General features: G+C 37.3%; 1 long non-coding RNA gene across 1 annotated transcript in view; it reads right to left on the bottom strand.

The window, feature by feature from the left end:
- The window catches only part of LOC148976857 (uncharacterized), a 62,997-nt gene extending 49,376 nt beyond the window's left edge, over positions 1-13,621 (bottom strand). Inside the window, exon 1 of the long non-coding RNA XR_016145927.1 lies at positions 13,424-13,621. This is a non-coding gene — a long non-coding RNA (uncharacterized LOC148976857). The remainder of the gene's footprint in view (positions 1-13,423) is intronic.

The raw sequence follows: 13,621 nt of genomic DNA, 5'->3' as shown, positions 1-13,621 counted from the left end.
TTGTTGTTTTTTTTTGGTTTTTTTTTGTCCAGTCATGTAGCCTTAGGGAGGAAGAGGTTGTACTGCAAATCCATTTTTGAGAATGAATACCATCTGCCAGGCAGAGAGGTCAGAAAAAGGTTGGCAAGCTCTTCTGTGTTAGATATTGTCAGTCATCCTGCTTTCCTCTGCAACCTGTTTACCAATTATAAATGCTCCTCTATTGCTACCCAAAACAGCACCAAAAATGCTAAATTATTATTTACATGTATTAATATTACCATGAAAGGCATTTAAGAACAACTGGCAAAAATTACCAACTTAGACTTAATATTAACACATTGCGGTCAGCACAAACCATAAGAAAAAACAGAAACCTGTGTGTGTGAGCTTGTAACTATTTGTTGAGAATTGTACGTGGACCAATGACAAACATTCCCAATACAATCATGTTGGGTTTAGGTTTTTGCAGGACTCAAATCGATTTTGCTATCTCAAACAATTTATAATGACTTCTCATGAGACCAGGTTCAAATAAAAGACAGCGTTTTGAATGCCATGGTTTAAAGTATCATGACATAATAAAAAATGTAGTCTTAAAATTAGGTAAATCCAATCTCAGATAAACAGCAACATGACAAACACTGTGTCATATTTATTTAACAAAAATAAAGTCAAAATGGAGAAGCCGCGTGTAATAAACCAAGTACACCTGATTCGACTGATTGCAGAACCACATTAGCAATAACTTGATGTAATCATTTTTAGTATGAATGTATCAGTCTCTCACATCGTTCTGAAGGAATTTTTACCTCTGATGTACATCATTGCTTCATTACTTTGAGGTATTTCTTTATGCACAGCTCCCTTAAGGTCCCGCCACAGAATTTCAGTCCGGTTGAGGTCTGGACCTTAACTGGTCTTTGATTGGATTTTGACCGGCAACATTTCATTTTATATATTTTAAAAGTTAATGAGCCTATTTATTTAAATATATATATATATATATATATATATATATATATATGCTTTTTTTTGCAACCCACCAATTGTGAACCACTGGATTTAACCATCAACCATAAAAACTAACTGACCCCTTTCTTCACCAAACATGCCCTTTTAAAATTCATGCCCATTCTAATTATTTTCTGTTAAATTTGTGAACCATTATGAGAAGTCTTGTGTCAACGAGAGCATGCAGTGTGTCCTTGCTTCAGATTGAGTCATAAGTCAATGTTATGAGGAAAAGGAAATAACTATTTATAGGGCTCTTCGGTGGGCAAGGAGGTTTAATGAAAGCTAATAAAGCTTATTCTTACTTAGCCTAGATTATTTGGAATATATTACTTTCCCATTGAGAGAGGGAGGGAAAGAATGTGCAAGAGTGAGAGGGAAAGAGATTGAGAGATCCTCTATAACCACATATTTTATAAAAGCAGCTTTAGCAGGGCCATAAAATAAACAATTTAATAACCCGGTTTAAAGGGAAACCATTATGTATGAAATTGACTTTACAACAACAGATCCTATATCAATCTAACATACAGAATACCCTCAAATAATGTTGCATGTTCAAACCTGGACATGCAAATGGCGGCAACAAACAATAACTTGACGTGTCGACTTATGTTGGCTAACTTTTATTTGAGGAATTCTGTTCATGAGTTTGACATATTGGTTCTGCACTGCCAACTGATTCAATTGTTTTTGTGCTACATGTCACTCGCCCACGAGGCTATCGGCGCCAACGATTCAATTATTTTAAATAAATACATCTGTAATCATTACTGCTGCTAAACGCTTAAGTTTAATGTATAATCATCATAATGCAAGGCTACTACACTATATATTTTATCCAGCAGCTCTCAGTATGGGATTTGACTGATTGATAGATTAAGTAGGCCATTCCAAATGGATACATACCTTTTCCTCTGGGGGAGGAGTTGTTAAACGAGTCAACTATTTGATTACAAAATTTCCGTTTAAACGTTAATGCAATTAGTTGTGTCACACATCCCTAGTCAAGAGACAAAAGTGCAGCATACATATACTGCTACAGCATGGATGAGTAAATCCATTAGTACTTTAACCAGAGACTCACTGAAGCTGAAACAGCTCTATGTCTGATAGACTACTTCAAAATCAGTGTCCGGCACTGAGGGAGGAGTCTACAACTTGCGACTCTGAACATGAGGTCAATTTCAGTGCCAAACAACTAGGGACTAAAATGTCTGCATGTTTGACTTGATGGCGATTAAATATTTTAAGGCGGACCTTTCTTTCACCACACAGAAATGAAGCTGAGATTACAAAGAACCATTTAGACACATTTAAACATACATTATTATATGTTGGATTGTTGTTGTGTGAGCTACTGTAAGTTAGTATTTCAGCTCTGTCAGTGAAAACAGCTAAATGAATACGTATGGATAACCAAATGCAATCTGACTTGTTAAATCCCCCATTTCAGTCCTTAAATTGTGTAGTTAAATCTAATCCTGCAATGAAGAGCAAATAAAATGCTTAAGCAACATAACAGTACAGCTGGCAATCTCTCTCCATTACTCTGCCAGCTTAGAGACTCAGCATTAAGTTGCTATATAGAGATGTTAACACCTCTCCTACTCTGCTATTCTGAACAGACAGGATGTAACAGTAGGACATATTTTGCATATCTTAAGTCCCCAAATGAATCTTTAAAAAAGTGCCAGCAGTCTATCAGCAGTCCATGTTTTATTAAACAGCTATACAGTTTAAACTGGGACATCTTCCTTCTATTCGGTTATTCAGACTTGTACATCATCTCCCTACATGTTAGCATATCATGTTTTGTTTAATCCACTCATATCTAAAATTACAAGGCTCCAGGATGCGTAAAATTTCAAGGTTTTTCAATAGTTCATGCAAAAATTGAAAAATGTCAAATTCTGACCCCATTGACTTTCATTGTATGGACAAAATAACAGTAGTTTTGTGTGAGCCATACAGGTTTGGAACAACATACACGCGAGTAAACAATTTTCTGTTTTGGGTGAACTATCGCTTTAACGGTCAGTCGTCCTTGCACCCATACTGTGCGGTAGGAACTTTTTAGGGGGGAAATGCATATTTTATGCACTCACACTGGGTGCCGATTCCAGCTCTACACATTGATTAACATTAGCAGAAACACAGATCAATACCCACTAGACTGGGGCCAGTAGTGCTGTATTATAGAAAAAATTAGTCTGGAGCTCAACTAGTTTGCAGTGTATGTGGCGTGGGAGAGACCTTTGCCCCCCTCATCATAAGACAGCCAGTCTCCATTAGGTGCAAAGGTTGTCGACATCACATGGCCTGCCAGCCTGTGTTTGTTTACACCATGATTTTTGTCCTAATTCCAAGCCATGGCAACACAGGAGCAATGGGACAGGGGAGTGCCTTCGTAGCGAAGGAATGTGGATTTTATAACAAGAGCTAGGTTCACAAAAAACGCCCAGGCTGTGAAAACACTGCGGCGCTGCAGCGCTTTGGATACTGACACGCAGTTGTCACAAGGGCATTCCAGGCTGGAAAGGCAAGGGAAGGGGAAAAACAAAGTCAGCAGCATCAGCAGTACTCCTCCCTCTCTCTTTTTCACCCTCATTCCCCACTCCAGATACAGACAGCTGTTAGAGACCTTTTTTTTAAAACACATAGCATCTTATGGCAAATAGGGTGCAGGAACTCCAGGCCATAAGGGACGGCGATGCCCTTGGGGCAGACTTGAAGAGGGAGGAAAAATAGTTCCTTTTGAGGGCTGTTAGAGCTGGAAGATTGAGGGAATGTCAGCCAGGAATTCTGGAGCCTGAGAAGGGGGTGGGGGGTCTGCGTTGAAATGAATAAAACCCTTTCTTCATACACGGAGCAATGCCAACTTAAAAAGAAGGGTGGTTGATTAGGGCTTGTTTTGCTTGTTTGACCTTAGTGCTTACAAGGTCTCGACCCCCTGCTGGGTCCGGCAGTGGCCTGGAGGAGTTCATTTCAACCTCGTTAGGTTGTTTCTCTTTCCTGCAGAGATGCAAAAGCATGCAGTTTTGTCTTATGGCTGAAAAAAGAAACATTGCTGTTGAGCATTACAAGATTCTTCAAAGTAGGTTAGCTGTGTAACTTAAGATTTGATCTAAACCTGCAGTTTGTCGCTGCAATTTATTTAATTTTTATTTTTGTAAAATTGCTAACATACTAAAAATATAGAATTTTACCTGAAACCCAAAATTACACAAGGTTTATACTTAAATTAAACTATTGGCCAATGTGGTGAAATAATAATCATTTTCAAGATACTTTCAATGAAAACTCATTTAACCTCTTAAGCCCCCTTTTTTGAATAAACATGAAAACGCACAATCGGAATATAAGTGGTTGTAATCCAAGAATGCTTTGGAATATTGATGTAAGATGGTGTTGTTTTAAAGAAGACATTTGGCAGATTTTTTAAGAAGTTAAACAACTAAAAGTGAAAGAAAAAAGTTATAGAAGTTTGAGTTTGTGAAAATGTAAAAAGTAAAAATTTAATTATTCATATTTTATATAAAATGTATAGTTTTTTAAAACTGCAAGAAAATCAAAGCCAAACCTCTGAACAAGTTGTGTTTCAAATTTTAGGTTGATATCTCAAAAAAAATTGCTTTCAGTATGATTTTTTTAGGGTGCAGTACCAAACTTTTTCACTAGGTCACAACCAGACTCCATTACTGTCCATCTAAGGGCACCTCCATTTTTTTATGTGTTTTGAGTGATCTGAACCATTATTTCCACAATTTGCATACAATTTATGAAGTAGGCATCCTTTTCAGAAGTAGCAAGGGAAGTTTGGCATATTTTGATATGAATTCAACCTCAGTAATCACGTAAAAATAACACGTTATAGCTCGCTGCCACATCACCACATCGTGGTGAATCTATCATTTTTTTCTCTATATTAAAAAAATACAGACCTTTCTTTCTAAAAAAAAAATGTAATGGATGTTATCTTTTGAACTAACAAACTGAGGTTTTTACCATTCTTTCATGATTTTCATGTTCGTAACTATTTCAAAATAAAGGTAAAGAATAAAAATATTCGTTGCAAATTGATAATTACGGCTCTTCTGTAATTTATTTTGAAAATCAATCACCAAATATAAAATGTACAGATTGTAAGCTGTCAATATTAGGTTTAGGATATTAGGATATTACAGTTTTAAATATGTAATGGCTATGGGGTTAGGGAGGCTAAACGTATTTGTACCGATTATGAACATGCAGTGTAATATCTCATTGACACAGGTGACATTTACAGTCTGTAACATGTAGCATACTAGAAACTAGGTAAATAGATAAGATACGACCTGCATAAGATGGCAAATATGCATATGTAAAATATATCCAGATAATGTCATGTATTCTGCCATTTACATACGGTTTCATAAATCTGAAAATCTGCCTTTTCTAATCAGCATGTAACTTTATACACAAATCCCCCTTGATTTTATGCGGATGCCATAAAAGCCTAATTACACTGAGCAATATAGAATTTGAAAGTCAAATGGTTATCGTCGGTGGTTAGCATCCATTTCTCTCGAATGAAGTTTGTCATACCAAATGCTTACAATATCGCAACGAGATTACTTTTGTGAGCTCTGGCTTAAAGCTAAATTGTCTGAAAGTACTGTCTTTCACCTACTATTTGATGAGGGCGATAAATGACTCATCTGGTAAGTTTTGTTGCAGTAAACATTTGTCATGATGTTCTGCTGCAGTTGCCTGGCAACCTTTGCGAGATGAGAAAGATAAGTATGGCAGGGCAGCCCACACTGCTCTAATCAAGTTGCTGAGATGAAGCTAATTATTGCTCTGGTGAAATTTAAGGACAAAGACAAAGCCCTAATCTTCTCTCTAGCAAGCAAATGGAAATCCCATTTCTGAGTGATATTTCAGGGTGATATATTGTGAGAAATAGTTGGGTATTTAAGTTTGAACAATGTGGAATGGGTTCATTTGCAGCAGTGCTTAAAAGCTGGCACAAACGAATGCTAGTTCAATTATGAGTCTAAACAGTTTCACCAATTTTTTCACAGATATTTAATTCGGGCACTTCAAAACTAAAGTATGATTGAACAGATTTGTAGACTTTGCCAATACTACATAGATAGTCATTTTGTATCATACAACACAGTGCATCCCCAAAAAATTCGGAAAGCAAAGCAAATAATTTCTATGTAATGGCTTTTTAGAATCCATATAGCTCATATGCAGACCAATGAGTGGTTGGAAACAGTGAACGCGATTTCACCAAGTAGAATATGTTCCTAGATCAACGTTTAGGAAAAACATTCCAATCAACCAATCAAATTTGAGAGATAGGTTTACAGTTAATGTCAACTTTAAACACCATGCTTGATACTCACCTATCCTTTTCCACTGATTTCAGTGATAGGTTATTGGTAGGGTTAGGTTGAGGGGTAGGGATGGTTCGGGCTGTTTTTGGACAGGGATGTTGTTCAAGGATCAACAAAAAATGTTGACCCAGGAACATTACTTGGTCTTGTCAAAGTCACAGATACCGTTTGGAAACACTCTAATCATGGAAGTGTGTGTAGTGGTAGTCGGTCAGGTTTTGCCTATATAATGGGGACCAAATATCTACACATGGACAAAAAATTGACAGCAACATTGGGGACCAAACAAACAGTTCTTTTGAGGAAAAGTCCTTGTCTTATATGGTTAAGGGGAAAAAAAATCCAATACATTATCAATAGAGGTCAAAAGTGTGTGTGAGAGAGAGAGAGAGAGAGAGAGAGAGAGAGAGAGAGAGAGAGAGAGAGAGAGAGAGAGAGAGAGAGAGAGAGAGAGAGGTAAAATGAATGTTTCTATCCTATGTTAGCATCATTTAGGTATGATCTGTCAATCTTCCTTTAGTCATTTTTGCTGGGAAGATGGCCACTAACCATCATGCAGGAAAGAAATATGGAAATAACAAAAAAAAATTAAGCTTTTCTTCAAACAGCTCAGTTCAAGCTCAGACTGCTTAATTTAATAGCTTCAGGCTGCCAATTACATTCAGGGGAGCAAGCAGTACACTGTCAATTTCATCCTGTTGGGTTGAGTATTAATTTCCAATGACTCTTGTTGCTTGGAGACCAGCATAAAGTTGGATTGCTTCAATGTTTATTTATCAGAGTGCTTTCAGCCAGTGGAGGGGAATAATGCTAGACATACTTAAGATGGGAATAATGTCCTCAGTTCAGCGGAGTGAACTCACAGTTTGTACTGTGGCATTTCCAGGATGACTTGAATGCAAAAAAAAAAAAAAAAGAAGAAGCAGCTAAAAAAGTACAAATCATCACAGCAGTCTTTATCTCTAATTTGATCTATGATCTTCACTACAATAAAATACAAATGTAATGTAATTCTTGTACTGGAATGAACTAAAAATGTGAATATGGTCCATTTTGCTTGAGAAAAGTCACAATTGAAAATGTTGATATTAACATCAAGTTTAACAAGTTGGAAAAAAAAACTGGGTGAGTTAATAAAATTGTGTTCTGTGTGGTAATCAATATGCCACATATGCTGTTCATCTTGTATTGAACCCAGAAGATTCCTTTAACTTAGAGTAATCAATAAATCTTGGGGGTGCAGGCATGATAAAATGCTGATATATAACAGCACACAATAAATGTTGATTCAGAACCATTTTACGAACACATTACACCTAGTTTCTAGCCCTGCAATCTAATTTGTTAGGCTCAGTGGAATTCTGTTGTTGACCCTGCATTTCTGTTACGGCAGTGTGAAATGAAGCAGAAGAGTGCATGCGCCAGGACGGCGGAATTCCACAATCATTTTGCCACGCTGAGCAGAAGCTCACCAGACAGGATGGCAACATAGCAGAGAGCAAGACATTGTCATAATATTGAACAAGTTTTCAAGAGTCAATGGCTAATACTGCATTAGTGTGGCATTTGCTTCGCCAGCTTCTTCACAACAAAATGCCATTATCACTCCTGTCAATTAATGACAGGCCCAGACCCAGAGAAAGCTGCAGGAAACTGCAAGTTTTGGATTTCACAGTGATGCATTGCTGCAACATACATATTGTTTTTTCTACTCAATTATGTCGTAATAACGAGATATGTTCTTAAATTTTTTTTTTTTCTCGAAATAATGAGATGTCACTCAAACAAATAATTTTCTTGTAATAATGAGATATTATGTCATTTAAACGTTGTTCTCTGAATAGGGAACGAGATGCTGCGTAGCTTAAGACGCAGTGGGAATACCCTCTGGGTGTGCCGATTGTCTGAAGCCCTTATAGAATCACGCTAATTCATTGGCTGATGACGCGGGGGCCTCCCCGATGCTCTTGTGTCGTCATATTATATTACCATCAGCGCAAGGAGCTTGGCAGCAAACACAGCGTCTCATTACCTATACAGAGAACATAGGTTACATCAGTCCATGTTCCAGGAATCCTGAAATCCTGAAAGTCGCAGCAGATTTTCTGTCGAGGTAGAAGCTCAGGTCGGAGGAATGGAAGAACTGCTGAACAGTAGCCCTGATTTGGGAAGTGTTGGGAAAAGCAGAAGTGGACCTCTTTGCGTCACAGGAGTCGTCCCAATGCCCACTTTGTTTCTCCCTGAGCCCCCCAGCACCATTGGGGATAGATGCATTCGCCCACCCATGGCGATGCAGAAACTTTATGCATTCCCACCTGTCAAGTTGATCCAGGCAGTTCGAATTTCCCTTTGTAAACGGATAAATTTAGCCGGGGCAGGTCTCGTATCGGTCGCAGACCTCTGCCCGTCAGAAATAGAAGCCCAGCTGATCGCCAGGCGTACATAATTATTATTGTAATAATTCCCTTACGAATCTAATAAGTCCCCCGATTGCCCACGAGCTTCTCCTCCTGTCTATACGGTTATTTCTCTACTGTGCAAGGGAGAGTCGATTCCTTATGACGCAATTGTTAGCCCATTATTAGAAAAAACTGCGTCTACGGGGCCATAACGTAAGAGCCTTGGAGCCTTTTATACATTGCCCTGTTTCTTTAGAAATAATGAACAAATGGAGTCTTTGGACGCCTCAGACGTAGAAGTTATTTGCTGTCAAAGTGACGCCAAAATAAATGGGAGTCAATGGAATGCTAACAGCAGTTGATAGTCAGCTACAATGACGGCCCCCGGGAGGCTTCAGTTTCTGGCGGATGGATTGCCCCCTTGGTTAAACTCTTATTCTTCTGCAATCAGAATGGCAGCACAGCTGAACGGTTTGTTTGAACTGCGTCCTCTATACTGTACAGGTGTGAATTTACGTTTCCTTCAGCCTGAGGCTTATTCATTTCAATTTTGGTGTAAAAAAGGTCTTTACATTTGCCAAAAATAGAACGTTAGGTTTATTGTTATCAAAAACAAACAAACAAGCCCAGCCCAGAGGACAGAAAGTGATGCAAAAGTAATGTGACACAATTAGTTACTTTTTTCGAGAGTAATACAATATTGTAATGCATTACTTTTAAAAGTAACTTTCCCCAACACTAATAATTCTAAAAATGATACTGTTTGTCAAGTGATCTCATCACAAAGCATTTTAGACATGTCAACTCTATTTTAGCATTGTGCACAAAGATGTTAAAATCAAGACTTTGTTTTACATCCAGTTAATTTGATTGTAATAAAAGGGGGTTAACATGGTTACAGACACACACCATGAGGCTGCTCATGTTTCAGATCTCAAAAATATCAATGACAGTTAATTGAGATTGCAGAAAACAGTTTTACAGCTCGGAAACTGCGCTGAAGGGAACGTAACTAGAGGCTCAAATAAGCAGTTCATGCATATTAAGTCAGATTAGATCTATATTCAACATCAGATATGGGTATCTAAACTGCTAAAGCAGGCCTGCTCCGACCTCACAGACAAGCTGGAAACAACAACAACACTTGCAACTCCATAAATCAATGGAAACCTTGATGAACTGTGGAGGCGTAATTGTTGCAAAAGTTCCCTTATGCCTCAGCACTTTCTAATTGACTGAACTTATCCACACATCTACCATGCGTACACACCACTTAAAAGGCTAAATTAATAGATTTATGGCGACTTTGTCTGTAAACATCTTGTCTTTGCAAAATGAACAAATGAAGGCTTGAGAGCCCAGTCTGCCTTCTCAGTTTGGGATAGCTGGAATTTGGCGATGACACACACACACGCACACACCTTCTGCAATCGTCTTCCAGACTCCCTTGGACCAGCTTGTTTGGTGGAAAAGACTCCCAAAAAAGAAAAAACACCTTCTAAATGTGCAACATGCACCATGAAAACCAGACTGGCATAAAAGGAAATTGCACAAACAGAGGAATTAACTAGCAGTTTAGACAAATTCCCCATGACTCGCAGTAATAAAAACAACACAAAACTGCCACTTAATATATGGGAATGAATAAAAAACAAAAGCTATGACCACTGACCAAATTAAATGCATCATTGTCAAGTGTATTTTGTTCTGGAAAAACTGTGCTGGTAAATTGCTTCGCACATCAGTATAAATCAATAGACTTGGATGACACCGTAGATGAATCATTTGAAAATATTGACAGATCTGTCAAGCAATGGCAAAGCAATGTATGGCATCCCCTCTCTAATGTGATGCCAGAATCTCATAGGGGATCTCAAATGAACACTTCTACCTTTAATACACATAAACATGACTCAAGGTTCAATAGTTCTTTAACAACCAATGGAAAATTACAAGCGGTCGTTATCTCACCACCACAGCAAATCTAGTGGAAAAGTACAATCAAATGACTTCACAGATCAACGGAAACTAACTAGTTAGCTCTCCAAGAAAAAACATATTATATTATTATATTTGCTATTTGGCTAATAATACTAACAAAAGGTAAAGAGTGAAAACTTAAAAGCAGACCACTTAGTCAACATGTTTTGTCATGCTTGAGAAATGAAGGTATGTATTACAATCTTCTAAAGCATGCAAACATCACAGTTCATTATGTAGTGCTGTTTTCCCTATATAAGCACAAATTTGAGTCATAATTGGCACTAGCTAGCTTTGAGATACATGTACTACATCCAAAATATAGCAAGGAGAGAGAGAGAGAGAGAGAGAGAGAGAGAGAGAGAGAGAGAGAGAGAGAGAGAGAGAGAGAGAAAGAAAGAAAGAAAGAAAGAAAGAAAGAAAGAAAGAAAGAAAGAAAGAAAGAAAGAAAGAAAGAAACTGTCTGAGCTAAAATATGACAGTGGAGAGGGAATAAATAGGTCAATGTCTGTTCCACAGACAGACTTCATACCATAAAATAGATGTCAGACATTACGTGTGGAAAGGCAGGCTGATACATGCTTAATGCAATAGAACTGACTGACCCAAAAAAATTCACCTTCATTTGACCCGCTTATATGCAAAACTACATAATACACAATCTCAAATATGTAAACCTATATATTTTAATTTGTAGAATATTTACTGAAAAAAAAAACTGCCGTTTGCTGCTATATCTATATACACACACATCAATGCTATATATGCACATATTTCAAATCTGACATACAAGTAAAGTCTTACAAGGCATTACAAGGCTTTTTTGACTTTAAATTTTAAGGGCTTCTGAAAAAAAATGTTAAAAAAAAATTCAGATTTTATTTTTCAATTTTGGAATAACCTATAATTAACAGAGGGGATTCTTAATTAATGTAAATAATATTTTGCCAACATAAATATAACAATGTTAGGCTAATGATCAAAAGAAACAAACACTGTACTTGAGCAATGTGCTACCATGGGTTACCATATGGTGCTATATAGTGGGCGTGACCAGGGGCCTCATGTATAAACGTTGCGTACGCACAAAATGGGCATAGAAATATGCGTACGCATTTTTCCACGTGCACATCAGGATTTATAAAAAATAAACTTGGCGTAAATAAGTGCGCACCGTAAGGATGCTCTTGACCGTGCGTACGCACTCTTTTAGAAGATTATGGGTTTTGGCGACACCGATGGTGAGCTGGAGTCAAATGTCTTTTTGCTTACTATTAGACAGAGAATCTAAAGAAAATTATACATCTACAGAAAGATAATACAAATATAATTTCACAAACCTATCATCACTTGAAGCAAACATCCATCCCTTCTTAAATGACCGCGCCAGCACGCGCGTTGGGCCGTTTGGTGAAACTGACGCACATATAGCCTATAATCTAACGGCAGATGGAGTAAAACCGTAAATCTTCATTATGAGTCCAAATCATAAATACAGTCCATATTCACAATAATAGTTTAAATAAATAAAAGAATGGTACTATGTTTTACTTCTGATATAAACATTTAGATTAAATATGCCATTCTCATTAATGGAGTTAAACTCTTAAACTACATGAAATCATTACTGAGAAGTTACAATATATATATATATATATATATTCAATAAATAGAAATAGACCTATTTGTTGTGGATACATTGCTTTTGAACACTTTTCTTCTGGCATGCTGTGTTTTAATGTTTTAACTAGAGATTGTCTGAGAAAACTGTTTCGTGCAAATAATGCACAACCATGTCTATCTCTTCCATTAAAATCTCTTCCATTATCCATTAAAATATAAATCAATTAAAAATACTATTTGGCCAGTGGAAAAGATTGAGAAAAACTTTCTCTGAAATGTATTTAACACTATTTGATTTATTCATTCAAAAACAAGGCAAGGATAGGCTACAAAAAAAAATGTTTGTAATAATGTGACGGCACATCCGCATTTCATATTTTCCTAACGTCTTGTACCGTTAAACTTGGTATCACGTGGATGAATAATCATATGCAAATGATATGCAGATGAGGATATGCATAGTAAAACTAGGCGTTGTAATCTCCATATATGGTTATTTCGGGGAGGAGACGCACGTGCGCATAATCTCCCGCTGACTGGGATTTATAAAGTGAATTCTGCGCAGGTTCTGGCGTACGAACGGTTTTATAAATCTGAAAACTTTTGTGCGTACGCAAATTCTGCCTTATGTGCGTACGCACACTTTAAGGATGAAATCTACGCAAAGTTTTATGCATGAGGCCCCTGGTGTGTGGCGTCTTAAAACTGTCTGCGACTAATAAAAAAAAATCATAAAAAACATATTTAAACTATGTACATATGATAATAATTGTGGTGTCGATGGTGTACCATGGTGTACCATGGTATAGCATGGTATAGCCTACCGTTACGGTGTCAGTGCCACACAGTAATACCATCCATGGTACTTTAATATAGCATAGCCTACCCTTAAATTCACATTTTTTTTCTGTAACGGCAGTAGGCCTACTTCAAAAAATAGGCTACCACATGTCAAACCATGGTAATGTCACAATACTTATTATGGCTTGTTACTTGGTGGTACTTTTTGTGTTAGGTTTCAGTTTTGGAAAGAGTGTTTACCTTGAGAGTGGATCTCCAGGTGCACGTGCAGGTCTTTAACTTAAATAAGAACTTCATCGCTGGAAAAACAGCGACGTTTCTGTAAATATTCAACTTTTGCCGCACTCTTTCTCCGTTTTGTGAAGTAGAAGTAGATATGCTCCAAACGACGTTGCAGCGCGTTGCTATCCAAGTTCAGATTAAAAATCACGACGCGAT

This window comes from Pimephales promelas, chromosome 13 (genome assembly GCF_988280905.1).
Source record: "Pimephales promelas chromosome 13, fPimPro1.hap1.1, whole genome shotgun sequence".
NCBI classification, from domain to species: Eukaryota; Metazoa; Chordata; class Actinopteri; order Cypriniformes; family Leuciscidae; genus Pimephales; species Pimephales promelas.
The sequence above is the reverse complement of the archived record's forward strand: the minus strand, read 5'-3'. Positions and strand labels throughout refer to the sequence as shown.